This window comes from Mauremys reevesii, linkage group 12 (genome assembly GCF_016161935.1).
Source record: "Mauremys reevesii isolate NIE-2019 linkage group 12, ASM1616193v1, whole genome shotgun sequence".
In the NCBI taxonomy this organism is placed as follows: Eukaryota; Metazoa; Chordata; order Testudines; family Geoemydidae; genus Mauremys; species Mauremys reevesii.
Window position 1 is genome coordinate 30,233,253 of NC_052634.1, and position 22,349 is coordinate 30,255,601.

Below are 22,349 nucleotides of genomic sequence, written 5' to 3' on the forward strand. Positions count from 1 at the left end.
CTGGCTGGAGACAGGGGGATGTGGGGTGGGCTGGCTGGCTTCAGTCAGGGCCGCAGCGGGGTGCGGCAAAGGTTGGCAGGCCTGGAGACAGAGGAGTGCGGGACTGGCTGGCTTCAGGCAGGCGTGTGCGGCAGGGGTTGTCTGGAGACAGGGCAGGGGGTGCGGGGCTGGTGCGGGCAGGGGCTGTGTGCAGGCAGGGGCTGGGTGCAGGCAGGGGGTGTGGGTACAGGGGGTACAGCCCACCCTGTACGGTAAGTGCCTCCTCCTCCTCCCTCCCCCACCAGGGTAGCAGCAGCAGCCCGGGGCTCGGGGGATATTTAAAGGGCCTGTGGCTCCCCTGCTTCCACTACCCCAGCCCTTTAAATAGCCATGGGAGCCCTGGGGAAGTGGCAGGGCTCCGGGGGCTATTTAAAGGACCGGGGCAGCAGAGGCAGCTGGAGCCCCCCGCTACCCCAGGACTCTGGGGATTATTGAAAGGGCCTGGGGCTCCCCTGCTTCTACCACCCCAGCCCTTTAAATAGCCACGGGAGCCCTGGGGAAGCGGCGGGGTTCCAGGGGCTATTTAAAGGGCCGGGGCAGTAGAAGCAAGGGGAGCCCCAGACTTTTTAAATAGCCCCCAGGGCTCCAGCAGTGGGGCTCTGGTGGCAATTTAAAGGGCCTGAGGCTCCAGTCCCTGCTGGGAGCCCCAGGCCCTTTAAATTGCCCCCTGGGGAAGCTGGGCCACCCCGGTACAGCGCACTGGCAGGGCTTGGGTGCGGGGCCCTCTTAGGCGCGGGGCCCGATTCGGGGGAATTGGTTGAATTGGCCTAAAGCCGGCCCTGCAAGTAACTGCAGAGTCAGTGTAGTCCCAGACAGTTAATTGCACAGTCTCACTTTCTGGTCTCATTGATCATTTGGGTAGAAACAGCAACGGTTTGGTGGGTTTTTTTTTTCTCCTTCCTTTTCTCCTAAGGAATGTGTGATCTTGAGCATGTTAGTTTAAGTTCCCTGTGGGTTAGGAAAATTCCATCTCATTGAAATAGCTGGGAAGTGACCTGTTTGTATAACCTAGAATAAAGGAGCTTTTGTAAAGCAGTTTCATCTTTAAATATGCTGGGATAAAAATAGTAAATAGTAAATTCCACAGCCAGACACCAGGCCAGGATCAATCGATGGGGCCAGGGTCAATTAATTACAGAAGAAACAAACTCTTGGGAAGTAGCTGTAATTTGTCCCCAAACCTTTCCTTGTTCTCATATGCTATCAGGGATTCTCTTCTAGAGGGCAGAGTTAAGGTTATCTAGGCATGTACTCTCACTCTGTATTCCCTGTTTTTCCAGAGTTTGAGTTTTACTGAACTCGATGTTCTGGAAGGTAAGAGATAGTCACAGTCAAAGTTAACTCTCTGTTAACAAAGGTTTTGTTAGTGGCAAATAATGAGACTAATCCCTCACTGCGGTAATTCCACTGAGTTCAGTGTGCTCTTTCCCCATTTCTAGTTCCAAAAAAATAAGCAAATTAAAAAAACCTTGAGACCTAAAATGCTGTGAGAAAATGGAAATTTTAGTAGCTCAAATAATTCAGTTCCTTCTGTGTCTTGTGTGTGTGTAAATGGCACAACACATTAATTTATAAGCACATCTTTCTTAACTTCTTTAAATATTCTGTAGTACATTGACTATATCGAGTGGGTTGTTCAATGCAGTGAGGTTTTCATGCATTGCCCAATACATATTTTTCATATTATGTAAATGAACACAACTCACTGAACACAAAATTGTGTATTTCATGCTGTGAACTGTGTTGGTAGCTCAAATTAATAGGTTTATTTTCTCTCTCTCTCTCTCTGTGAGGCACAACAAAATAATTTAGTGATGCTGAAAACGTTCCCTTCTCCTCCAGAACTGCCTTGGAATCACCTTCCCTTTGTAGATTAATCTGCCCCTGTGTCTCTACAAGGAAAATATAGTTTCTATGAAAAAAACACAATTTTTTTAATTAAAGGGACTGAGACAGAATAGCCACATGATGGTGACACATCAGGAATGCAAAGCAACAGGTTTGTTGCTGGCTCAAAGGGCCCGAGGCAGAGCAACAGCAGGTTCGTTGCCCGGTGTGCGTCGCACTAATTAACACACCAGGGTGGAGAAGCAAACCACGTTTATTTGAGCTCAAAAAAAGGTGCCAGGGAGAAAAAGCATCTCAAATCCTGCACACCCACGCGCAGGCGGGGTCCCAGCATTTATACCCCCCTTGTTTGTGTAAGCCTTTTGTTTGGTTTTCCCCCTCACCCCTCCCTTCCCAACAGCAGTTACTTTAAACATTACATCTCAGCGTGTTAGAAAAGTTCCCATTCGCATATTTATCTATGGCCTTCACAGCACAGACGCGTGCAGATTTTCCTCCCCCTCCCCTCCCCTCCCCCTCCCCCTTCTCCCCGCCGCTTTTTGCTGTTTCAAACTGTCCTGCAGCTGCAAGCTGAGACAGCTGACAGTTACACATTTTGCTTGCTGTTTTGTTAGCATCTTAGGCTTTGGCTACACTTACACTTCAAAGCGCTGCCATGGCAGCGCTGCCGCGGCAGTGCTTTGAAGCGCTAAGTGTAGTCAAAGCGCCAGCGCTGGGAGAGAGCTCTCCCAGCGCTGTCCGTACTCCACCTCCCTGTGGGGAATAACGGACAGCGCTGGGAGCCGCGCTCCCAGCGCTGGGGCTTTGACCACACTGGCGCTTTGCAGCGCCGCAATTTGCAGCGCTGGAGAGGGTGTGTTTTCACACCCTGCTGCAGCGCTGCAAATTTGTAAGTGTAGCCAAGCCTTTAGGCTGGTTAAAGTTCACAGCATGGAAGAACTTGGGTTCACTCAGGCCCAAATTCACAACTTTGGTTTACTTAGGCCTAGTGACACCAACAGGTTCCTGGTTTGCACATTGATGGTGACAGGGGATTGAACTCGACTCCCCTCTTTCTACAGACACATTTGTTTTATTCTCTGAGGTCAAACGTAAGTTTAAATGTTGTACTTAGTCCTCTGTCTTGTAGCTTCAACAGCCGCAGATGCAAGATGAGTTACTGCAGAGCAAAGAAAGGTTGGGTCGGTCACTAGGTCTCTGTTTCTATTGCTCGTTTGCTCTCTCCCCTTCCCTGATAAGGAGCAACAGTAAGAGAGGAAGAGGTTAAACCATGTGCTAGGTGGTGTCTGGGTTTGGATGACAAATTTAAAACCATCTCAGCGCCCTCTAGTGTGACACTGACACCATCAGATTCTCACCTTTCACTCACACTTCATTAATCAGAGTTTCCCTGAACTACTTTGCTGTGATTATTTCAATGGCTCCTACACCGATACCTGCTGCCCCTTCTGGCTGGTTAATTGCACTATTTGGAACCTGCTCCTAAAATTACACCCTTCCTGGGAGCAAGATTCAGAACTGCCCAAGGAAACCCCATTGGGTTTCAAGTGCAGCCCAGGCAGGGTGGCAAGGGGACAGCCCAGGGGTCTCAGAGCTTCTTCTTCCTCCTCACAGAGAGAAGGTTAAGGGGGGCCACTAGTTATGACTCCTGGGTTTTAGTCCTGGCTGTGGGAGGAAAGGGGTGTTTAGTGGATTAGAGTTGGGGGCTTAGGAATCAAAGAGGAAACATCTCCCTTTTCAGCTTTAATGCACATTGAACAAGAACATGGCTTCTCATCTCTTCGGTTTCAGAGGAGCAGACGTGTTAGTCTGTATCCTCAAAAAGAACAGGAGTACGTGTGACACCTTAGAGACTAACAAATTTCTTAGGTTCTGTTGCCATCATGTGGCCATTTCATTTCACTTCTTATTGTTAAAAGGTTTGGGTACTTCAATGAGGCTAATCATCTAGTGGAACAAGCTCCGCAAGGGATGTGGTTAATTCCCCATCACTGCCCTGTGTAAATCAAGACCGCAGCTCTTGCTGCAAGACACCTGGTGTGTAGGTGTTCCTGTTCCCCCTTCAGAACCTCTGGTACATGGTGCGTCCCTCCTCCCAATTCAAGATCCCCCTCATGTGGGTGCTCCCATCCAGGACCTCTGGGGTGTGTCTCTGTCCCCTACCCCATGAACTAGCTCCCGTGTGTGGTTTCCCCTGCCTGCCCCCATCCAGGATCTGTGGGTGTCGCTGTTCTCCTTTTTAAGATTCATGTTGCTTGGGTGCGTCCCTCCCCCCAAGTCAGAATCCCCAGCGTGTGGGTGCTCCCATCCCCCCCCCAGGCTCTGCGGGGGTGTCTGTATAAAAAGAGACTGTGTCTCACTGCCTTGCCCAGGCTATGCTGCAGGGGCTATTCACAGGTGCAATCCCACTACTGATCAGCACAGGAGTTTTGACCTGCGCCGTTTCTGACCTGGGCCGGTTCACCCCTCCTTAGGCAACCTGGAGACCCCAAGCTTTCCCGGGATCACCATATTGATGTCGAACTTAGTGCGGACACCCGATTGGCACAGCCCCCTGCAGCCCAGATCTCCTGAGCTCAAGCGATCCACCAGCCTCAGCCTCCCCAGAAGCTGGGATCACAGGCACCAACCACAGGGCCCAGCTGGTTACTGGGTCTCCCACTTCCAACTTCAGGCTCAGCCTGGGAGCTCTGCGCTCTGAGCGGGTGGAAGTGGAGCCTGGAGCTGAGCTGATGCGCTGAGGGTTATTTGCACTGCGCACTTCACACAAAGGTGAAAACACGGGGCACAGATCTTTGAGCACAACCCTCATCCTGAGGAATGGGGGGGGGGGCTGCATAAAGAGAGACCGGCTCTCCCTGGCGGGGCTGCAGCGGCTCTTCACAGGGGCAGTCCCACTGGCAATTCGTACCAGAGTTTTGAAAGCCTCTTTTCCTGGGCTGGCTCCCCTCTCCCTAGGGGGAACTGGAGACCCCAAACTTCCCAGAAACCAGCATAGCGAGGCCAACCTGAGCACAGGCACCTGCTCAGCACCCCAGGGTGCAGCCCTCAACTACGGCAATCAGCTACGCTCAGCTGCCCACCCAACAAGCGTTACACGCAGGAGCCTTCGTACCCCACATGTTCAGGTCCCTCCCAGCGCCAGCTTTAAACTCCGCTGCTCAGTTCTAAGCTTTGGCCACACGGGGGCAGCCTGGAGTTCAGCCAACGCCTCCCGTTGCTGGTTGCGTTTCCCGCTCCTCGTGGCAGGTTCACACCCCGCAGGCAGATCTCTGAATCGGAGCCGAACCGTTCCCCAAATCCAGCGCTTTAGCAGCAGCTTTGCTAGGAAAGCGCCGACGTCCCCAAGTAAAGTAAGAGCCAGAGCGCTGTGTCCAGGATCTTCTATTGGGCCCCTCACTGTGGTGTCTGTCAGGCGCAAGGAGAAACCAGGGAAATGTTTTCATGGCGTTTAAGGGCAGAAGGGTCCATTAGCTCAGCTAGTCTGACCCCCGAATAACACAGAATTACACCATGACACATATTGATCCCACAGACCTTAGATAGATCAAAGCGTTTCAGCCCTCAGGAAGGAGGCTAAACTGGGTGCCAGAGGCAGCGAACAAGGGGCCCCCAAGGCAATGGCAGGGAACTGACGAGGTGAAATATTCCCAGATGATCCCAGCAGGCGACCCACCCCCATGCTGCAGAGGTGGGAGTCCCTGTTCCTCCTGCCCTTAAGAATCTCTGGTGGTAAGTGGGTCCCCCCAGTTCCCCAGATAAGAATCCTCCATGGGATTTCCCTGGCTTCACCTCCAGATAAGAACATTGTGTGGAGGGGGTGGGAGGAAGGTTGTCTGGCAGATATGTGAAGGGGGACTGTGTCTCCCTGTCTGGCCCAGGCTCCTGGGAGGAAGTGATCTCAGTGTGTCTGGCTGTCTCCATTCTTCCCGCCCATAAGAATCCCTGGTGTGTGGGTGCACCCTAGACCATTAAGGATCTCTGGTGGGTGGGTGTCTCTCTCCCCCTAGTCAGGATCTCTGGGACGTGCCTGTATAAAAAGAGACTTTGACTCACCCAGGCTGGGCTGCCATCATGGAACAGACCAGGTCCTTCTGTGGAGGGTTTGCGTTCCTCCAAGGACGTGATCTCAGTGTGTGTGGGTGTCCCTGTCCCTTCAACCCTTAACAATCCCTGGTGCATGTGTGTGCTGGGCACCATTACAATCCCCTCTGTCTTACCCCCCATGAGGGATCCGGTGGCTGTGGGTGTTCTCCACACTACCGGGGGTGTCTGGTTCCCCTGTCCCTCCTGGTTAATAGTGGAGTGTGTGGGTGTCCCCCTGACCGTTAAGGATCCGTGTTGTGCGGATGCCCCCGTTCTTCTCATTAACAATGGTGCAACGGAGCATATGGGTGTGTCCCCCACCCCATGAACTAGCTCCTGTGTGTGGTTCCCCTGCCCCCCTCCAGGCTCTGTGGTGTGTGGGTGTCGCTGTTCCTCTTTTCAAGATCCGTGTGGCAGGGAGCATCCCTCCCCCCACGTCAGAATCCCCAGTGTGTGGGTGCTCCCATCCCCCCCTCCAGGCTCTGTGGGGGGTGTCTGTATAAAAAGAGACCATGTCTCACTGAGGATACGCTGCAGGGGCTATTCATAGGTGTGATCCCACTACTGATCAGCACGGGAGTTTTGACCTGCTCCATTTCTGACCTGGGCCAGTTTACCCCTCCTTAGGCAACCCCAAGCTTCCCTGGGATTACCATATTGATGCTGAACTTAGTGCAGACACCTGATCGGCACAGCTCCCTGCAGCCCAGAACTCCTGAGCTCAAGCGATCCACCAACCTCAGCCTCCCCAGGAGCTGGGATCACAGGCACCAGCCACAGAGACCAGCTTGCTTTGCAGCTTGGCAGCTGGAGCTTTAAACTCTGCTTGTGAGCTCTGTGCCTGGGCCAGACGGGGACAGCCTGGAACTGGGAAATGCTCCTGCTTCCCCCGCCCCCGTCTCATGTCGAGCTGCAGGCGCCGCTGTCCTGCCAGGTAAGATCCCGGATGTTTCGGTGCCCCCTTCCCCCGTCCAGGTGTCCGGGTACCTCTGCCCCCCATACAGAATCCTGGGTGTGTGGGTGTCCGTCCCTCTGCAGAGGATCCCGGAGTGTGGATGCCCTTGTCCCCCCCTACAAGATCCTGGGTGTGTGGGTGCCACTCCCCCCCCCCCGTAGATCTCTGGTGGGTGGGTCCCCAGGGTGTGAGTGCTCCCATCCCCCGATACAGGCTGGGGGGGAGGGTATAACTGGCTCTCCCTGTCCTGCCCAGGCGGTGCTACAGCAGCTGTTCACAGGGGCAGCGACCCCACTGTGACCCTGCAGCTTTAACCTGCCCCAGGGGTGACCTGCTTCACCCTCCTGTGGGAGCCCGGGGACCCCAAACTGCCCAGAATCACCTGATTGATGCTGAGCTTAGCACAGACACCGGCTCAGCATGGCAGGGTGCTGCCCTGAGCCCTGACAATCAGCTTCCCTCCGCCTCCTGCTGCACAGCGAGGGTCCCACGCGAGAGGCTTCGTGCCCAGTTCGTTCAGGAGCGTCCCAGGCTCCAGCTGTAAACTCTGCTGGTCAGTTCTGATCTTTGGCCACACGGGGGCGGCAGTAACTGTCCCATCTAAACGCTGTTTGCGTTTGACCCTTCGGATCGCAGATTGTAACCCGCGGGCAGATCTCTGAGTGTAGCCAGATCCCTCCCCAAACTGAACATTGAAGTAGCAGCTCCCGTTGGAAAGATCAGGATTTTTGCCTTTAAAAACAAGGGAACTATCTGCAGTGAGAAACTGAAGAAGCTCAATTGATTTCATTGACTCCATGAATGTTCCTCTGTGTCCCCCTAGGAGTCATGCCCCACATTTTGGGGACCACTGAACCCTACTCGCTAAGCAGGGGCTAGTGATGCCAAAGCCCAGGGAAAGGGAGAACAAGTGCGGGGCCCCCAGCACTGGAGCCATGTGCAGGGGCTGCAGGAGAGGGGCAATGGCTGGTGGCACAGGGAATTAAGGGCAAAGGGGGCACAGGAGGGGGCAGGAGTTAGGGGTGAAGGAGGTGCAAGGGTTGGGAGTGCAGGAGCTAGCGGTAAAGGGGGAGGGGGGATCGTCCAGGGGCAGTGGGGAAGTGCCAAAGTACAAGCTTTGCCCAGGGCACCATTTTCCCTAATGCTGGTCTGAGCAAACAATTGGAAATGACCCTTCAGTGAGACCAGAACCATAGTGTAGAAAAACCCCTTTGTTAAGTGGTGGTGGCTGAGGGCTTAGGGAGATGGGTTAGAAAACAACACCCACTTGTCTGTGGAGGTTTGATTCTTGCCTGCTAGGCCAGGCTGGGGTGTGGTGTCTCCATGGCTGTACTTTCAGTGTCTGATCTGCCACAGGGAGCCAAGTCTAGACATACTCAGAGGCTCTATGCCAGGGTTCCTCAAACTTCCTTTCACTACAACCCCTTTTTGCCAAAAAAAACCCCCAAAAACTTACTACCTGACCCTAGAAAGACGCACCAAGCCCCTCTACACTGAGCACAGGCAGAGGAGACAAAGCCTGAGCCCTGCCCCAGTTAGGGGAGGGCAAAACCAGAGCTTGAGGGATTCAGCCCTGGGTGGTGGGGCTCAGACTTTTGGTTTCAGCCCCAGGCACCAACAAGTCTAATGCCAGACCTGGCGACCCCATTAAAACAGGGTTATGACCCACTTTGGGGTCTTGCCCCACAGTTTGAGAACCACTGCTCTAGGCTGATGGGAGAGTTTTCCTGTGGGTGCAGTTAATCCACTTCCCAAGAGGTGGCAGCTATGTCAGTGGGAGAAACTATATCGGTGGGTGTGCAAGCTGCGGTGTTTGCCACATTTAAGAAGTTTAATCAAACCCCATTTTGAAAACCACCTGTGGTCTGGGAATGGCAAAGGATCTCGAGGAAACAGGGTCTGTCCTTCAAAGTGCTGGATATCATGGTTCCATAGTTCTGTTGTCATTGGGGATATTGCTCAGTGTTAGAGTGCTTAACTGCAGTTCAAATAGTCCTCGGTTCAAACCCCCGTGTTGTCTTATAATCTTCTTTCTTTTTTTAAAAAAAGTTAAACATTTTCATTTCCATTCTCCATTCTGTTCAGGGGCTCCTCTATACAGGAGTGCTTGATAACAATGTAAACACTCAACATTTCGCTGTCCAAATGCACAAAAACCTAGCAAAGCTGTCCATCAGCTGAAATCAGTTCCAATCCTCTAAGTGTCTAGTTTATGTTTTCATCAGTTAAACAAAGGTATCATACGAATGTACATTTGCAGATCCCTCTTCTCCAGGAGCTATGTTGTGCAGAAGAAGAAGAACCACATCCAGCTGCAGTTCAGGAGTCTGATGACCAAAGAGCCACAAAGTGTTCTCAGGGCTGGAGAAAAATGCCGTCTAGTGAGCTATTGAACGAGCTCAACCTGTTTAGCTTATCAAAAGAAGATTGAAAGGTGACTTCATTGAAGTGTTGAAGGGCCTTAATGGAGACAAAAGATAGGTAAATTAAAGGGCTTTTTAATTGAGGAGAGAAAGGCATAACAAGAGCTTGTGGCTGGAAGGTGAAAAGAAACAAATTCATATTAGAAATAAGACACAAATATTCAACAGCAAGGATGATTCACCACAGGAACAAGCTACCAAGGAAAGTAGTGGATTCTCCATCTCCTGATGTCATTTAATGAAGACTAGATGCCTTTCTGGAATGTGTTTGCCCCAAAAGTAGCTCTGGTGTCATACAGGAGGCCTGTGATATGCAGGGGGTCCACAAACTTGATAAGTGTAAAAGAGACTGTTACTGGGAGGGTTTCACGATTTCTCAGAGGGTTACACCTGGTGGGAGGGGGCTAGGCCTGTACTGGAATAAGGTCACTCTGTTCTTCACAGTGTGGCAGAACCTAGAATGTCCATTAGCAGGGAAAAATCCTGGGGAGAATCGGCTTGTGGAATGGATGAAAACCCCATCTGAATTCTCTCACATTACCCTTCTCGCCCTGACAGGCTACAGACTAACGTCCACGTTTGATCCAGATCATCCCATCCTCCCAGGGGGCAGGAAATGGCTGCAGTGGAGCTGGCTCAGGTAAGAGATTATCATGAGCTGATGGTGGGCTCTGCTTGGAGGGAGAGGAGCAGTAAATGCATAGGAGGGTGGGAGCTGCTGGAGGTGGTGGGAGGCAGGAAATATTGAGGGTGGAGAAAGGGAGGGGACAGGATGTGACAAACCCGCTGAGACTTGTGTAATGTAGGGTATGATGGGTTGTCACCCCTAGGGTGCGGTCTGGGGGCTTCTGGGAACCGCTGCGCCCTCTAACCCTCAAGCTGGGCTGGCCTTTCTCACACTGTTTTGCTGGAGATTGTCAGCCTCTCCAGGCCCTGTTATCACCCAGCATGACAGCAGGTGGCGCCATACACCCAACTAAGCCACTCAAGGACAGATAGAAGACGACAGCCAATTTCCCATCTCCCCAACCTTGCACACTTGCTGTAGTATAAGTTCAGAATTATACCATCTTATAGTGCACAGGGATCTCTATAATGTAATCTCATTAATATAATTCGCCTTCCCCTCAATATGGGAAAGATATGCACAACAAGCTTGTGCTAACCAAGCTCAGATTTTCCCCAGACACTTCATTCAAAATACTTAACACTGGTTAAGATAAAGCACAAAACGAGTTTATTAACTGCAGAAAGATAGATTTGAAGTGATTATTGTTAGAAGAATAAAGGAGCAGGTTGACCCGCAGGCGGATACGAGTACAGGCTTCTTTATTGCAATACTTGTTCCCCTCGACCCAATAGTTGAGTAAGCACTGGATTAGTTACATCACTCTCCTTTTATCTCAGTTAGTATGTACACGCCTACATCCATTACAATACCCTCCAAACCCTTATTAAGTAATAGAAATATCCATACTGTTAGTATACCCCACCCTATCTATTATTCACAGGATTACACATGTCATACAGGTTTCAGAGTAGGAGCCGTGTTAGTCTGTATCCGCAAAAAGAACAGGAGTACTTGTGGCACCTTAGAGACTAACAAATTTATTTTAGCATAGGGAAATAGATTCAATTAGTGTAATGACCCAACCATTCCTGGGCTCTGTTTAAACCTAAGTTAATTGTATCTAATTTGCATATTAATTCAAGTTCAGCAGTCTCTCTTTGGAGTCTGTTTTTGAAGTTTTTTTGTTGCAAAATTGCCACCTTCAAGTCTGTCACTGAGTGGTTAGAGAGGTTGAAGTGTTCTCCCACTGGTTTTGAATGTTATGATTCCTGATGCCAGATTTGTGTCCATTTATTCTTTTGCGTAGAGACTGTCCGGTTTGGCCAATGTACATGGCAGAGGGCATTGGTGGCACATGATGGCATATATCACGTTGGTAGATGTGCAGGTGAACGAGCCCCTGATGGCATGGCTGATGTGATTAGGTTCTATGATGGTGTCACTTGAATAGATATGTGGACAGAGCTGGCATCAGGCTTTGTTGCAAGTATAGGTTCCTGGGTTAATGTTTATGTTGTATGGTGTGCGGTTGCTGGTGAGTATTTGCTTCAGGTTTGGGGGCTGTCTGTAAGCGAGGACTGGCCTGTCTCCCAAGATCTGTGAGAGTGAGGGATCATCTTTAAGGATAGGTTGTAGATCTTTGATGATGCACTGGAGAGCTTGTAGTTGGGGGCTGTAGGTGATGGCTAGTGAAGTTCTGTTATTTTCTTTATTGGGCCTGTCCTGTAGTAGGTGACTTCTGGGTACTCTTCTGGCTCTGTCAACCTGTTTTTTCACTTCAGCAGATGGGTATTGTAGTTTTAAGAATGCTTGATAGAGATCTTGTAGGTGTTTATCTCTGTCTGAGGGATTGGAGCCAGTGGTGAGCTGCAGACGGTTCGCACCGGTTCGCGCGAACCGTTTGCTAAAATTAGATGCTGGACAGAGAACCGGATGTTAAGAGCCAGGCAGGTAGGAGAACAACTCTGGTCTGCTGGCCAGATGTGGCCAGCAGGACCGCCCTGTCTCCCACCTGAGCAGCTCCCAGGATTCCCTGCCCTCTACCCCCGCAGAACCGCATGGTGGTCAGCCCGCCGCCAGCTCAGCTGAGCTCCAGTTTCATGCTGATGATTTGAGCGGCCGCCAAAAGGTAAGAGGGGACTGGGTGCTTCAGGGTCGCCTGGGGCCGGGGGCAAGTGGGGCAATTTGCCCCGGGCCCTGCAGGGGCCCCCCGCCCCACGAGGATGCCCCCCCCGCCCCCTCCCCTCACAGAGCCGCAGTGACCAGCCGCAGCTTTGTCCTGTAGCTTTGAGCGGCTGCCAAGGTAAGGGGGGAGCTGGGAGCTCCAGGGCCACCTGGGGGCAAGCTGAGCTGTAATTTATAAACCTCCCAATGCAGCTCTTGGAGGAGCCTGTGTGATGAGGGAAGGATGGACTCAGGACAGGGTGTGTGTGGGGGGGCTCCTTTTATCCTCCAGGGGAGAATCATCCCCCAGTTCTGCCTCTGGGTGGGTTCAGATCTCTCCTGCAGTAGCATTTGGTAAGGCGAGCGGTGACTTGCGGGGCAGGGTCTGTGGTCCTGGGTTAGGGTGACCAGATGTCTCGATTTTTGGGTTTATTTTCTTATATAGGCTCCTATTACCCCCACCCCCCACCCCCTATCCTGATTTTTCACATTTGCCGTCTGGTCATCCTACCCGGGTAAGCCAAATGGAGCAGCCTGTGCCTGGGTAGCACTTGGCAGTGCTGTGCCCGGCAGCCGTCTGGGGCTGGCTGGCAGCAACTAGCTGTGGAGTTTGCAGACAGTTGCTGCAGCCGTCCAAGTATCTGCACACACATTCTGTCTAGGTCACTTTCTGCAAACAAGCTGCCTGTTGCAGTTCTCAGAGCCCCAAGCAGACCCCAAAGAACCCGCCGAATACCCGGAGCGCCGCTGGGTAAGTAAAAATTAAAAAGGCATCTCTAGGAGGCTCTAGCCAGGGAAGGGATTCTCACTGGGCACAGGGCCCGATTCAGGGGAATCGGTGGAATCGGCCTAAAGCCGTCCCTGCCAATGTTTGCTCACCCCAGTCTAGTTTATTATTTTATTAACAGGGTCACACTTGCCTTGTTCGTTAAGTTGATATACACATGTGAGTCAAATGTCATCACTCCCAAAGTTTCGTCTTGTTGAGAGAGAGACAACGTCTTGTTTCTGGTGTTAATTAATTGTAGCCTCACTTGCCTTGTTCGTGCACTTGTGCAACTGTTTCTACACGACCAGTCATAGTCGGTCTGTTTGTTTTTAGTAAATTGCGTGTGATATTTCAGTGTGTAATACTAACTGGACTGTTATTCGAAGATTAAAGTTTTCTATTCAATATTATTTACCCTTCATAATGAAACGCCAGAAAAGCATTAGTGATTGGTTTTCCAGTAAAATGACAAAATCATTAGTCAGTAGTTCGAGTAGTGAAAATAATGATTTAATTACTGAAAACGCCGATGACAATTTTGGTGATGAAAATATCTTAAAAGTTGAATCATCTGAAAAGGTGTCCCCAATGGAAGAGGATTTACATGATTGTGAAAATGTACTACCCGATTGTTGGACTTCCGAGCAGGCACAATATTTTTAAAATAAATATAATGGCTTAATAATTGAAGGCAAAAAACTTGGCTGCTCCCACTGTGCAAAGGCATCACATTTGGGGGTCTTTGGAGGAAAATCTTTACACGTTTCTTCAGAATGGCAAAAGTGTACTATTAAAGCATCTGGAACTGATAAAAAAGTTCAGCAAGCATCATTAAGAAAAAAAATGAAGGGACATTTCGAATCAAGCTGTCATTTGAGAGTTATAAATATTTTAAATGAATCTAAAAAAGAACCTCTCACTACAGTGATTGATAAACTTACTGAACAAGATATTGCAATAACCAGCAAAATTTTCAACATCGTTTACAGCTTAGTAAAAAGAAACCAACCAATGTCAGATATGGAGGATGAAGTAGAGCTACAAATTAAGAATGAAACTGATTTAGGGAACTGCCTACATTCTCGATTTTCGGCCATCAGAATCGTAGAACATATTGCTGAATTAATAAAAAAACAAATTTTTAGTAAAATCATTGAAAACTATTCAAAGATTTGTATTATTATTGATGAAGCTTCTACAATTTCAAGTAAAACTGTGCTTGTAATTCTTCTAAAATGTGAACTACAAGATTCTTCACCAACAATTTTTCTCGATTTGGTGGAATTAGAATCAACAAAAGCAGAAAATATTTATAATGCTTTGAAACATACATTAGCTGATACAGGATTTGACACAGAATATTTAAAGAAAAATTTAATCGGATTTTGTTCTGATGGCGCAAGCACCATGCTTGGACATAAATCAGGAGTTGCTACAAGACTAATTGAAGATTTTCCAAACGTTATAATTTGGCATTGTTTGAATCATCGGCTACAACTGGCTTTAGATGATGCTATAAATGATATCAATGAAATAAGCCATTTCAAGATTTTTTTGGACAAGATTTATGCAATTTTCATCAGTCAAATAAAAATCAGTTTGAACTTAAACAAGTTTCTGAAGAACTGTATATTGCAATAATCAAAATAGGCCGTGTTTTTGGTCCACGATGGGCTTCTTGTAGCCTTAGAGCTGTCAAAGCGGTCTGGAGAGCGTATCCAGCTCTTTATACTTACTTTTCCAAAAATCAGAAATTTTCTGGCATGGCAAAAAGATTAAAAAACAAAGAATTTTTAAAAGACTTGGCATTAATGATTGACATTTTGGATGAATTTGCATTATTATCAAATGCACTGCAAGCGAGACAATTGAGTTTAACAAAGGCAGATAAACTAATCAAACAAACTATTGTTTTTTTCATACAATTAAAAGATAGTTTTGGTATACACGAAAATAAAATTAATGAAATGATAGAAAGTGATGCTTTTAAATGCATAGAGTTTGAAGATAATGTAAAGTTTAGATCACTGCCACGAGACAAAGAAATAGAGTGCAAGACTTGCATCTGAAGAAGTGGGTATTCACCCACGAAAGCTCATGCTGCAAAACGTCTGTTAGTCTATAAGGTGCCACAGGATTCTTTGCTGCTTTTACAGAACCAGACTAACACGGCTATCCCTCTGATACATAAAATTTGTAGTTGATTTAAATGATTTTCGTGACTATGTAGACAATAACATTCAATCAAAAAATCTTCCTGATCCGGAAACAATAAGGAAAGGAAAGCAAATTATGAACACAATTGCAATTAGTTCTGCAGAAGCAGAAAGAGCTTTTTCGTTGATGAATATTATTTGTAGTGATATAAGGGCAAATTTAACAATTAAACATATCTCAAGCTTTATGACCATCAATTTGTTGGGAAAACCACTAAGTTCCTGGAACCCAATACCATATGTTAAATCATGGATGAGAAGTCATCGATCTGCATTAGATACCAGAGTTCGTGTATCCAACACCAAAGATAATGGAGAAGATCAAGAAGCCATCTGGAAATTACTACCTAATTTGTAATAAATGTACTTAAATATTCTTTAAAATGTTGTTTGTTGTTGCACTGTATACTTCAACATAAATATATTACTTTTTAAATAACTTAAATAGTTCACATGTAATATTTTAAAATACAAGAAAAGGCATTTAATTCTTTATTATTGTTTGCTTACTCATACATCTTTATATGTTTTTTCTTTTCAAATGTATTTTAAATTCATGTAATAAAGCAATACTTTGTTTCTATTGTAATAAACTTTTATAAAAATGTTTTTTTATTCTTAAGTATGACTTCCAATGATTCAATGCATTACCATTTCTTATGGAGAAAAGGTACAAAAATACATACTGTGGACGAACATCCCTTAAATCAGAACTTTTTATAGGGAACCCGTTGTTAAATCAGAACTTTTTATAGGGAACTGGTTTTGGCAGCTCATCACTGGGCCTGAGTGTATCTCTGCACCCTGAGTCCAGGGCACCCACTCTCTCTGCCCCACACATCGAATCTGGCCCTGCTGCAAAGTGACCCCTAAGAACCAGCAGCCTCCAGGACAGCAGGTTTGCCCTCAGAGCAGGGAATGTGTCCCCCATGCTGCTCTTAGGCCACTGGATGCTCTGGAAACAGGAGGGCTCTGAGTGTAACCTATAGAACACATGGCCCATCTGGGGATGTAGCTCAGTGGTAGAGCACATGCTTTGCATGTATGACATCCTGGGTTGCATCTCCAGGTTCTTTTCACCCTGCTGCTTTGCTCATGCCCAGAAGGGATGTGGCCCACCAGTCTGCCTGCAGGAATTTCAATCCTGCTCAGTGAGGGGCAAGTGCCAATTGCATGGAAGGTCTGGGGGGGTTTCTGCTCCTAAGTCTCCTCTGTACATTTAAGATTCCCACCTGCTGTGCTGCCTGGGACAATGGTAGATGAGAAGGGCGAATTCTCCAGCACTGGAGGGAAAGGTCCCATCTGCACAGACTGAGAGGCAAAGACTAGACTTATTTCTTGTCTGAGCCCAATCTTTTCACCTGGTATAGCCCTTGATCCAGCTCAGGTGGTAGTTAGGGGATGTCTCATGACTGCAGCCATGTTTGTTCAGTTCCACCCCTTTATACAGCTTTGGTACAAGGCAGGAATCTTTTGTCTCTTTCCTGAGGAAGAGCCCCAGGTTTAAGATGGATTCCTGTACCGGGGGACATGGTCACATGTCCTGTGAGACCCCCAAGCCTTCATTCTTCCTGGCCTGACTCACGGATGGTGCAGGACAGAGCCATCTCCAGTCAATTGTCCTGGTTAATAGGAGCCATCAAGAGTCCAAACCACTTCGCATCATTACAACAGGATCTCAGAGTTATAGTTCATATTTCTAGTTTCAAATCCAAGAATGATCGGTTCATACAAATAGGATGAACACACGCAGTAGATTATAAGCTTTGTAATGATACCTTACAAGAGACCTTTTGCATGAAGCATAGTCCAGTCACTTTATATTCACACTCATTAGCATATTTTCATAAAATCCTATGGAGTGCAACATCACAGCAGGGAAAGGGTTTTACTGCGGCACCTGGGAGCAGTTGAGTTTCATGTTCAGGCTGTGGTATGAGTTCCTCCAGGTTTCTCGTAAACACACAGGGCCCTTAGCGTGTGCATTCGATACAGGAATGGCCCCGACACGATAAAGTGATGGGGATTGCATTTTCCTTTTTTATTTTTGTATTTCCAATGACATTTCTGTTTGTGATTTCGTTTTGCTTTGTATAACTGTGTTTTCTCCTGGATTTGATATTTAACTAAAAAAAGAATAAGGCCTCAAGGCGGCGGATGGAGGATCAGGCTGGGGCCAGGACTGCTAAGAGAGCGAGAGTAGCAGGTTTTCTGTATTGTTTCCTGTCCTCATTTTCATGATTAGTTTCTCTTCTGCATGAAATTTGCTTTTTTTTATATGTCAGCCTGGCTAGCTCAGTTGGTAGAGCATCAGACTTTTAATCTGAGGGTGCAGCGTTCAAGTCCCTGGTCAGGTGAAGAAGGAACTATTCCCCTCAAAATGGAAGAAAGTGTCTCTCCAGGATGTTATTTGACATGACCTTTTTTTCCCCAGGACTTGGCATTTCACTAGGAAGGGCCATGTACTGCCTGGGACTGAAGGGGCAACTTCCTCACATGCCCACTGGCCTCTCAGTCTGGATTAAGAAAGGCCTCTGGGAGCTGCAGCAAACTGCTGAATGACAACTCGGTGAGCAAAGGCAGGGCTGCCCCCACAGGGTCATCCACACCAGAGCTCAGCAGAGGTCTGAGTGTTTCCTATTGGTCCCATGGTGTAAGGGCAGCACTCGGGACTTTGAATCCTGCAATCTGAGCTGAAGTCTCAGTGGGATCTGAGGGCAATTCCTGTGCCACAAACCCTGCTGGGTCTTCCAAGGCTCGATCTTGCTTTCTCCAATGCCATGAAAGCCTGTCTTTTGCCCGCTAGCTGTTGTGACTTGAGCACAAGAGGGGACGTTTGATCCAGAAGCCTGGCCGTGCCTGGAGTCCTGTAGGTAGGGATGCGAGCTCCATTTCCTCTGAGTCCTGAAGCTGGGCTGCAGCCTGGCCTAGGAGGCAGCCCTATTGGTTGACCTACTGGCCCAAAGTCACTTGGGCGGTGTTGTCTTTCCCCAGGGATGCTGAAGGGCCTAAGGGAGGGAGGCTCAATACTCCCCCCTATCAGTCAGGGCGGAAGAGGAGGGCTACAAGAGTTTGCAGGTTGATGGCTGGGCCTTCTAGCGTTCGGTTGGGGACGAGGTGGGGAACGCGAACTGGGAGAAATGGTTGCTGGCCTGTGAGGAATGGCTCAGCCGGTGGCGGAAGGGGACCTTGTCATTAACCTCAGCCATGTGTTTCCCCCTGCTCCACGAATGCTGCTGAGACCAAACACGATGGCCTTCCACTTCTTGTGAGGCAATAGGATGTCCCTACCTAGTCAGGAGAAGTGCGGCTTTTCTGCTGTATTAGAAATGGTGGTTGGGCCTGGTGGGCTTTGAAGCCTTGTACGGCTCTACTTTTTTGTTTTTCAATTTTCAGTGGGTGGCTGAGCTGGAGGGCAGGTCAGGCCCGAGGGGAATGACGGGACAACCATAAAGAACCCAACTGACTCTTCCGATATGGCCGTATTTTTTTTACCCCACTGGGTGCAGCACCGGGTATGGGATGGCCAATAGTGGCGGAAGGGGGAGGAGATTAGGAAGGCCCCCGCCCCCCCCGTGTTCTTCTATTCCCTCCTTACATCCTACAGGATTTTCAGTGGGTGGCTAGGTGGAAGGTGCTTCCAGGATGGCTTCATCCGCAACAGTGGCCACCCTCACAGCAGCGGCAGCCACAGCAGCGAGCCCCCCCCCTTCGGCTCAGTCTGAACAGAGGTCAATGTACCACTGGGTGAGACAGGCCAATTTTAGGGAGCTTCCTCTGAAGGTGAGCAACTGTCCCCAGAACTTACTGACGGGATCTTTAAAGTATTTGCAAATGTGCATGGCCGGCATGTGCAGAGCAAAGGCGGCCCGGGGCACTGTGTCAGGCTCTGGCACCGCTCGAGACAATGGACCATCTTCAGCCACCAGGCGACCCAGGATCTAAGGCAGGAATGGGGTGAGGAAGCAAGTCAAGCTGAGCAAGGCAGGCAAAAATTCATCTCGCCTTCGTGGGCGCTTGCAAGGATACCCTTTTTGTGTGCCAGGGCTGACAAAAACCTCCCAGACAGAGAAGCAGCAGGCCAAAAAAGCAGCAGGGGTATTCTATCTGCTATCCAAGATCCATAAACGTAGAAATCCTGGATGCCCCATCATTTCAGGCAATGGCACCCTGACAGCAGGATTGTCTGGCTGTGTAGACTCCCTCCTCAGGCCCTACACTACCAGCACTCCCAGCTATCTTCGAGACACCACTGACTTCCTGAGGAAACTACAATCCATTGGTGATCTTCCAGAAAACACCATCCTGGCCACTATGGATGTGGAAGGCCTCTACACCAACGTTCCACACAAAGATGGACTACAAGCCGTCAGGAACAGTATCCCTGATAATGTCACGGCAAACCTGGTGGCTGAACTTTGTGACTTTGTCCTCACCCACAACTATTCCAGATTTGGGGACAATGTATACCTTCAAGTCAGCGGCACTGCTATGGGTACCCGCATGGCCCCACAGTATGCCCACATTTTTATGGCTGACTTAGAACAACGCTTCCTCAGCTTTCATCCTCTAATGCCCCTACTCTACTTGCGCTACACTGATGACATCTTCATCATCTGGACCCATGGAAAAGAAAACCTTTGAGGAATTCCACCATGATTTCAACAATTTCCATCCCACCATCAACATAAACCTGGACCACTCGACACAAGAGATCCACTTCCTGGACACTACTGTGCTAATAAGCGATGGTCACATAAACACCACCCTATACCAGAAACATATTGACTGCTATGCTTACCTACATGCCTCCAGCTTTCATCCAGACCACATCACACAATCCATTGTCTACAGCCAAGCTCTAACATACAACTACATATGCTCCAACCCCTCAGAAAGAGACAAACACCTACAAGATCTCTATCGAGCATTCTTACAAGTACACTACCCACCTGCTGAAGTGAAGAAACAGATTGACAGAGCCAGAAGAGTACCCAGAAGTCACCTACTACAGGACAGGCCCAACAAAGAAAGTAACAGAACCCCACTAGCCGTCACCTTCAGCCCCCCAACAAAAACCTCTCCAGCGCATCTACAACCTATCCTGAAGGACAATGCCTCACTCTCACAGATCTTGGGACACAGGCCTGTCCTTGCTTACAGACAGCCCCCCAACCTGAAGCAAATACTTACCAGCAAGCAAACAGCAGAAACACTAACCCAGGAACCTATCCTTGCAACAAAGCCCATTGCCAACTCTGTCCACATATCTATTCAGGGGACATCATCATAGGACCTAATCACATCAGCCACACTATCAGAGGCTCGTTCACCTGCACATCTACCAAAGTGATATATGTTATTATGTGCCAGCAATGCCCCTCCACCATGTATATTGGCCAAACCAGACAGTCTCTACGTAAAACAATAAATGGACACAAATCACATGTCAAGAATTATAACATTCAAAAACCAGTCGGAGAACACTTCAATCTCCTGGTCACGCATTTACAGACCTAAAAGTCGCAATATTACAACAAATAACCTTCAAAAACAGACTCTCATGAGAGACTGCTGAAGTGGAATTAATTTGCAAAGTGGACACCATTAAATTAGGCTTGAATAAAGACTGGGAGTGGATGGGTCATTACACAAAGTCAAACTATTTCCTCTTGTTTATTTGTCCCCCTACTGTTACTCACATCTTCTTGTCAACTGTTGGAAATGTGCCATCCTGATTATCACTACAAAAGGTTTTTTCTCCTGCTGATAATAGCTCACCTTAACTGCTCACTCTCGTTATAGTGTGTATGGCAACACCCATTTTTTTTCATGTTCTCTGTATATATATATATATCTTCCTGCTGTATTTCCACTGCATGCATCCGATGAAGTGGGTTTTAGCCCAGCAAAGCTTATGCTCAAATAAATTTGTTAGTCTCTAAGGTGCCACAAGTACTCCTCTTTCTTTTTGCAGATAAATGAATGGAGGTTAAGTCCATGAATGGCTATTAGCCAGGATGGGTAAGGAATGGTATCCCTAACCTCTGTTTGTTAGAGGGTGGAGATGGATGGTAGGAGAGAAATCACTTGATCATTACCTGTTCAGTCCCTCTGGGGCACCTGGCATTGGCCACTGTTGGCAGATAGGATGCGGGGTTGGATGGACCTTTGGTCTGACCCAGTATGGCCATTCTTATGTACTTATGAAGGGAGGGGCAAAGGCTTTTGACAGAGTTTCTGCAGTGTAGTGGTTATCACGTTTGCCTAACATGCAAAAGGTCCCTGGTTCAAAACCAGGCAGAAACACAATGGCTTAATTTTCTAAGCTCCTACTGGCCTGTCCCTGCTGTTGTAGGAGCAGCAGTGATTTCTATGCTCAAAAGGTCTGTTGTACTTCCCCTCCTCCCACTTTTGTCTCCTCTCCCGCTCTGAATGCCTGTGAAGTGGCTTTTCCCCTCCCGCTCCCTCCTGGAATGCTCGTGGGATGAATGGGCTGGTTGAAGAGCAGAAGAGCTTCCAGGTAGACAAGGTGTCTGGGACGCTAATTAGGCAGCAATCACACACCCAGAGCATGGACACTGCCCAAGGTGGAGTGTGACCAACCAGATGCAGCCAAGTCATCTCTAGTCGCAGGCCATGAGGTGCAGGCCCTTAAAAGGGGAAGGGGCCCTGTGCTCAGGAAAGCACTCACAAGCTTGTACCTCCAGTGAATGCCCTTTGCCCGGACTGCCTTACCTTGCAGAATCCTGACATCTCCAGTGCTGTGCCTGTCCTGGGAGCGTGAGTATGCAAGTGTGAGTGTGACACCCCTGCTGCCCCCCGCTTCTTCTTTTGAGCTTAGCTGTCAGTATAATAAACGTGCTGCTTTCTGCCAAACTCTGGTGGGTCATTAGCTTACTAGCTGGCCCAATTTTGGGTAACACCTGTGATAAACTCAACCCCTGCAAGATAGTGGGTGGTGAAATGAGCTGGGAAACAGCCTTGGCATCAGCAGGGGAAAGCTAGAGGATCTTGGCCAGTCACCTTTTGAAGCCTTGTGGCTTGGTCTCCTCTGCCCTGGGAGGTTGGCCTATGGCGGCCGGCTCTTCCTGCTGGCCTCCTTTGTGTGACCTGCCAAAGGAGGGAGTGAGGCAGCAATGGGGCAAAAGAGGAAAGTCGAGCTGAGGAAGGCAGGGCAGAAGCTAAGCACCTCAGTGCGGCTAAGTGGGGTTAGTAGAGCACCACCAGTCGTTCTGCAAAGCCTGGGGAGGTGCGGTTGGCTGCTGGGAGGTAGAAT

General features: G+C 48.7%; 1 protein-coding gene, 1 long non-coding RNA gene and 1 other non-coding gene across 3 annotated transcripts in view; all 3 read left to right on the plus strand.

Moving 5' to 3' along the window:
* The window catches only part of LOC120375640 (zinc finger protein 850-like), a gene marked incomplete at its 3' end in the record, with an annotated part of 811,498 nt that overhangs the window by 259,479 nt on the left and 529,670 nt on the right, over positions 1-22,349 (plus strand). The window lies entirely within an intron of this gene.
* Positions 9,765-13,946, plus strand: LOC120375647. Its single transcript, XR_005586668.1, has 3 exons — positions 9,765-9,991; positions 12,748-12,836; positions 13,844-13,946. It is a non-coding gene; the product is annotated as an uncharacterized LOC120375647 (long non-coding RNA).
* Positions 21,307-21,379, plus strand: TRNAV-AAC. The gene has a single exon. It is a non-coding gene; the product is annotated as a tRNA-Val (tRNA).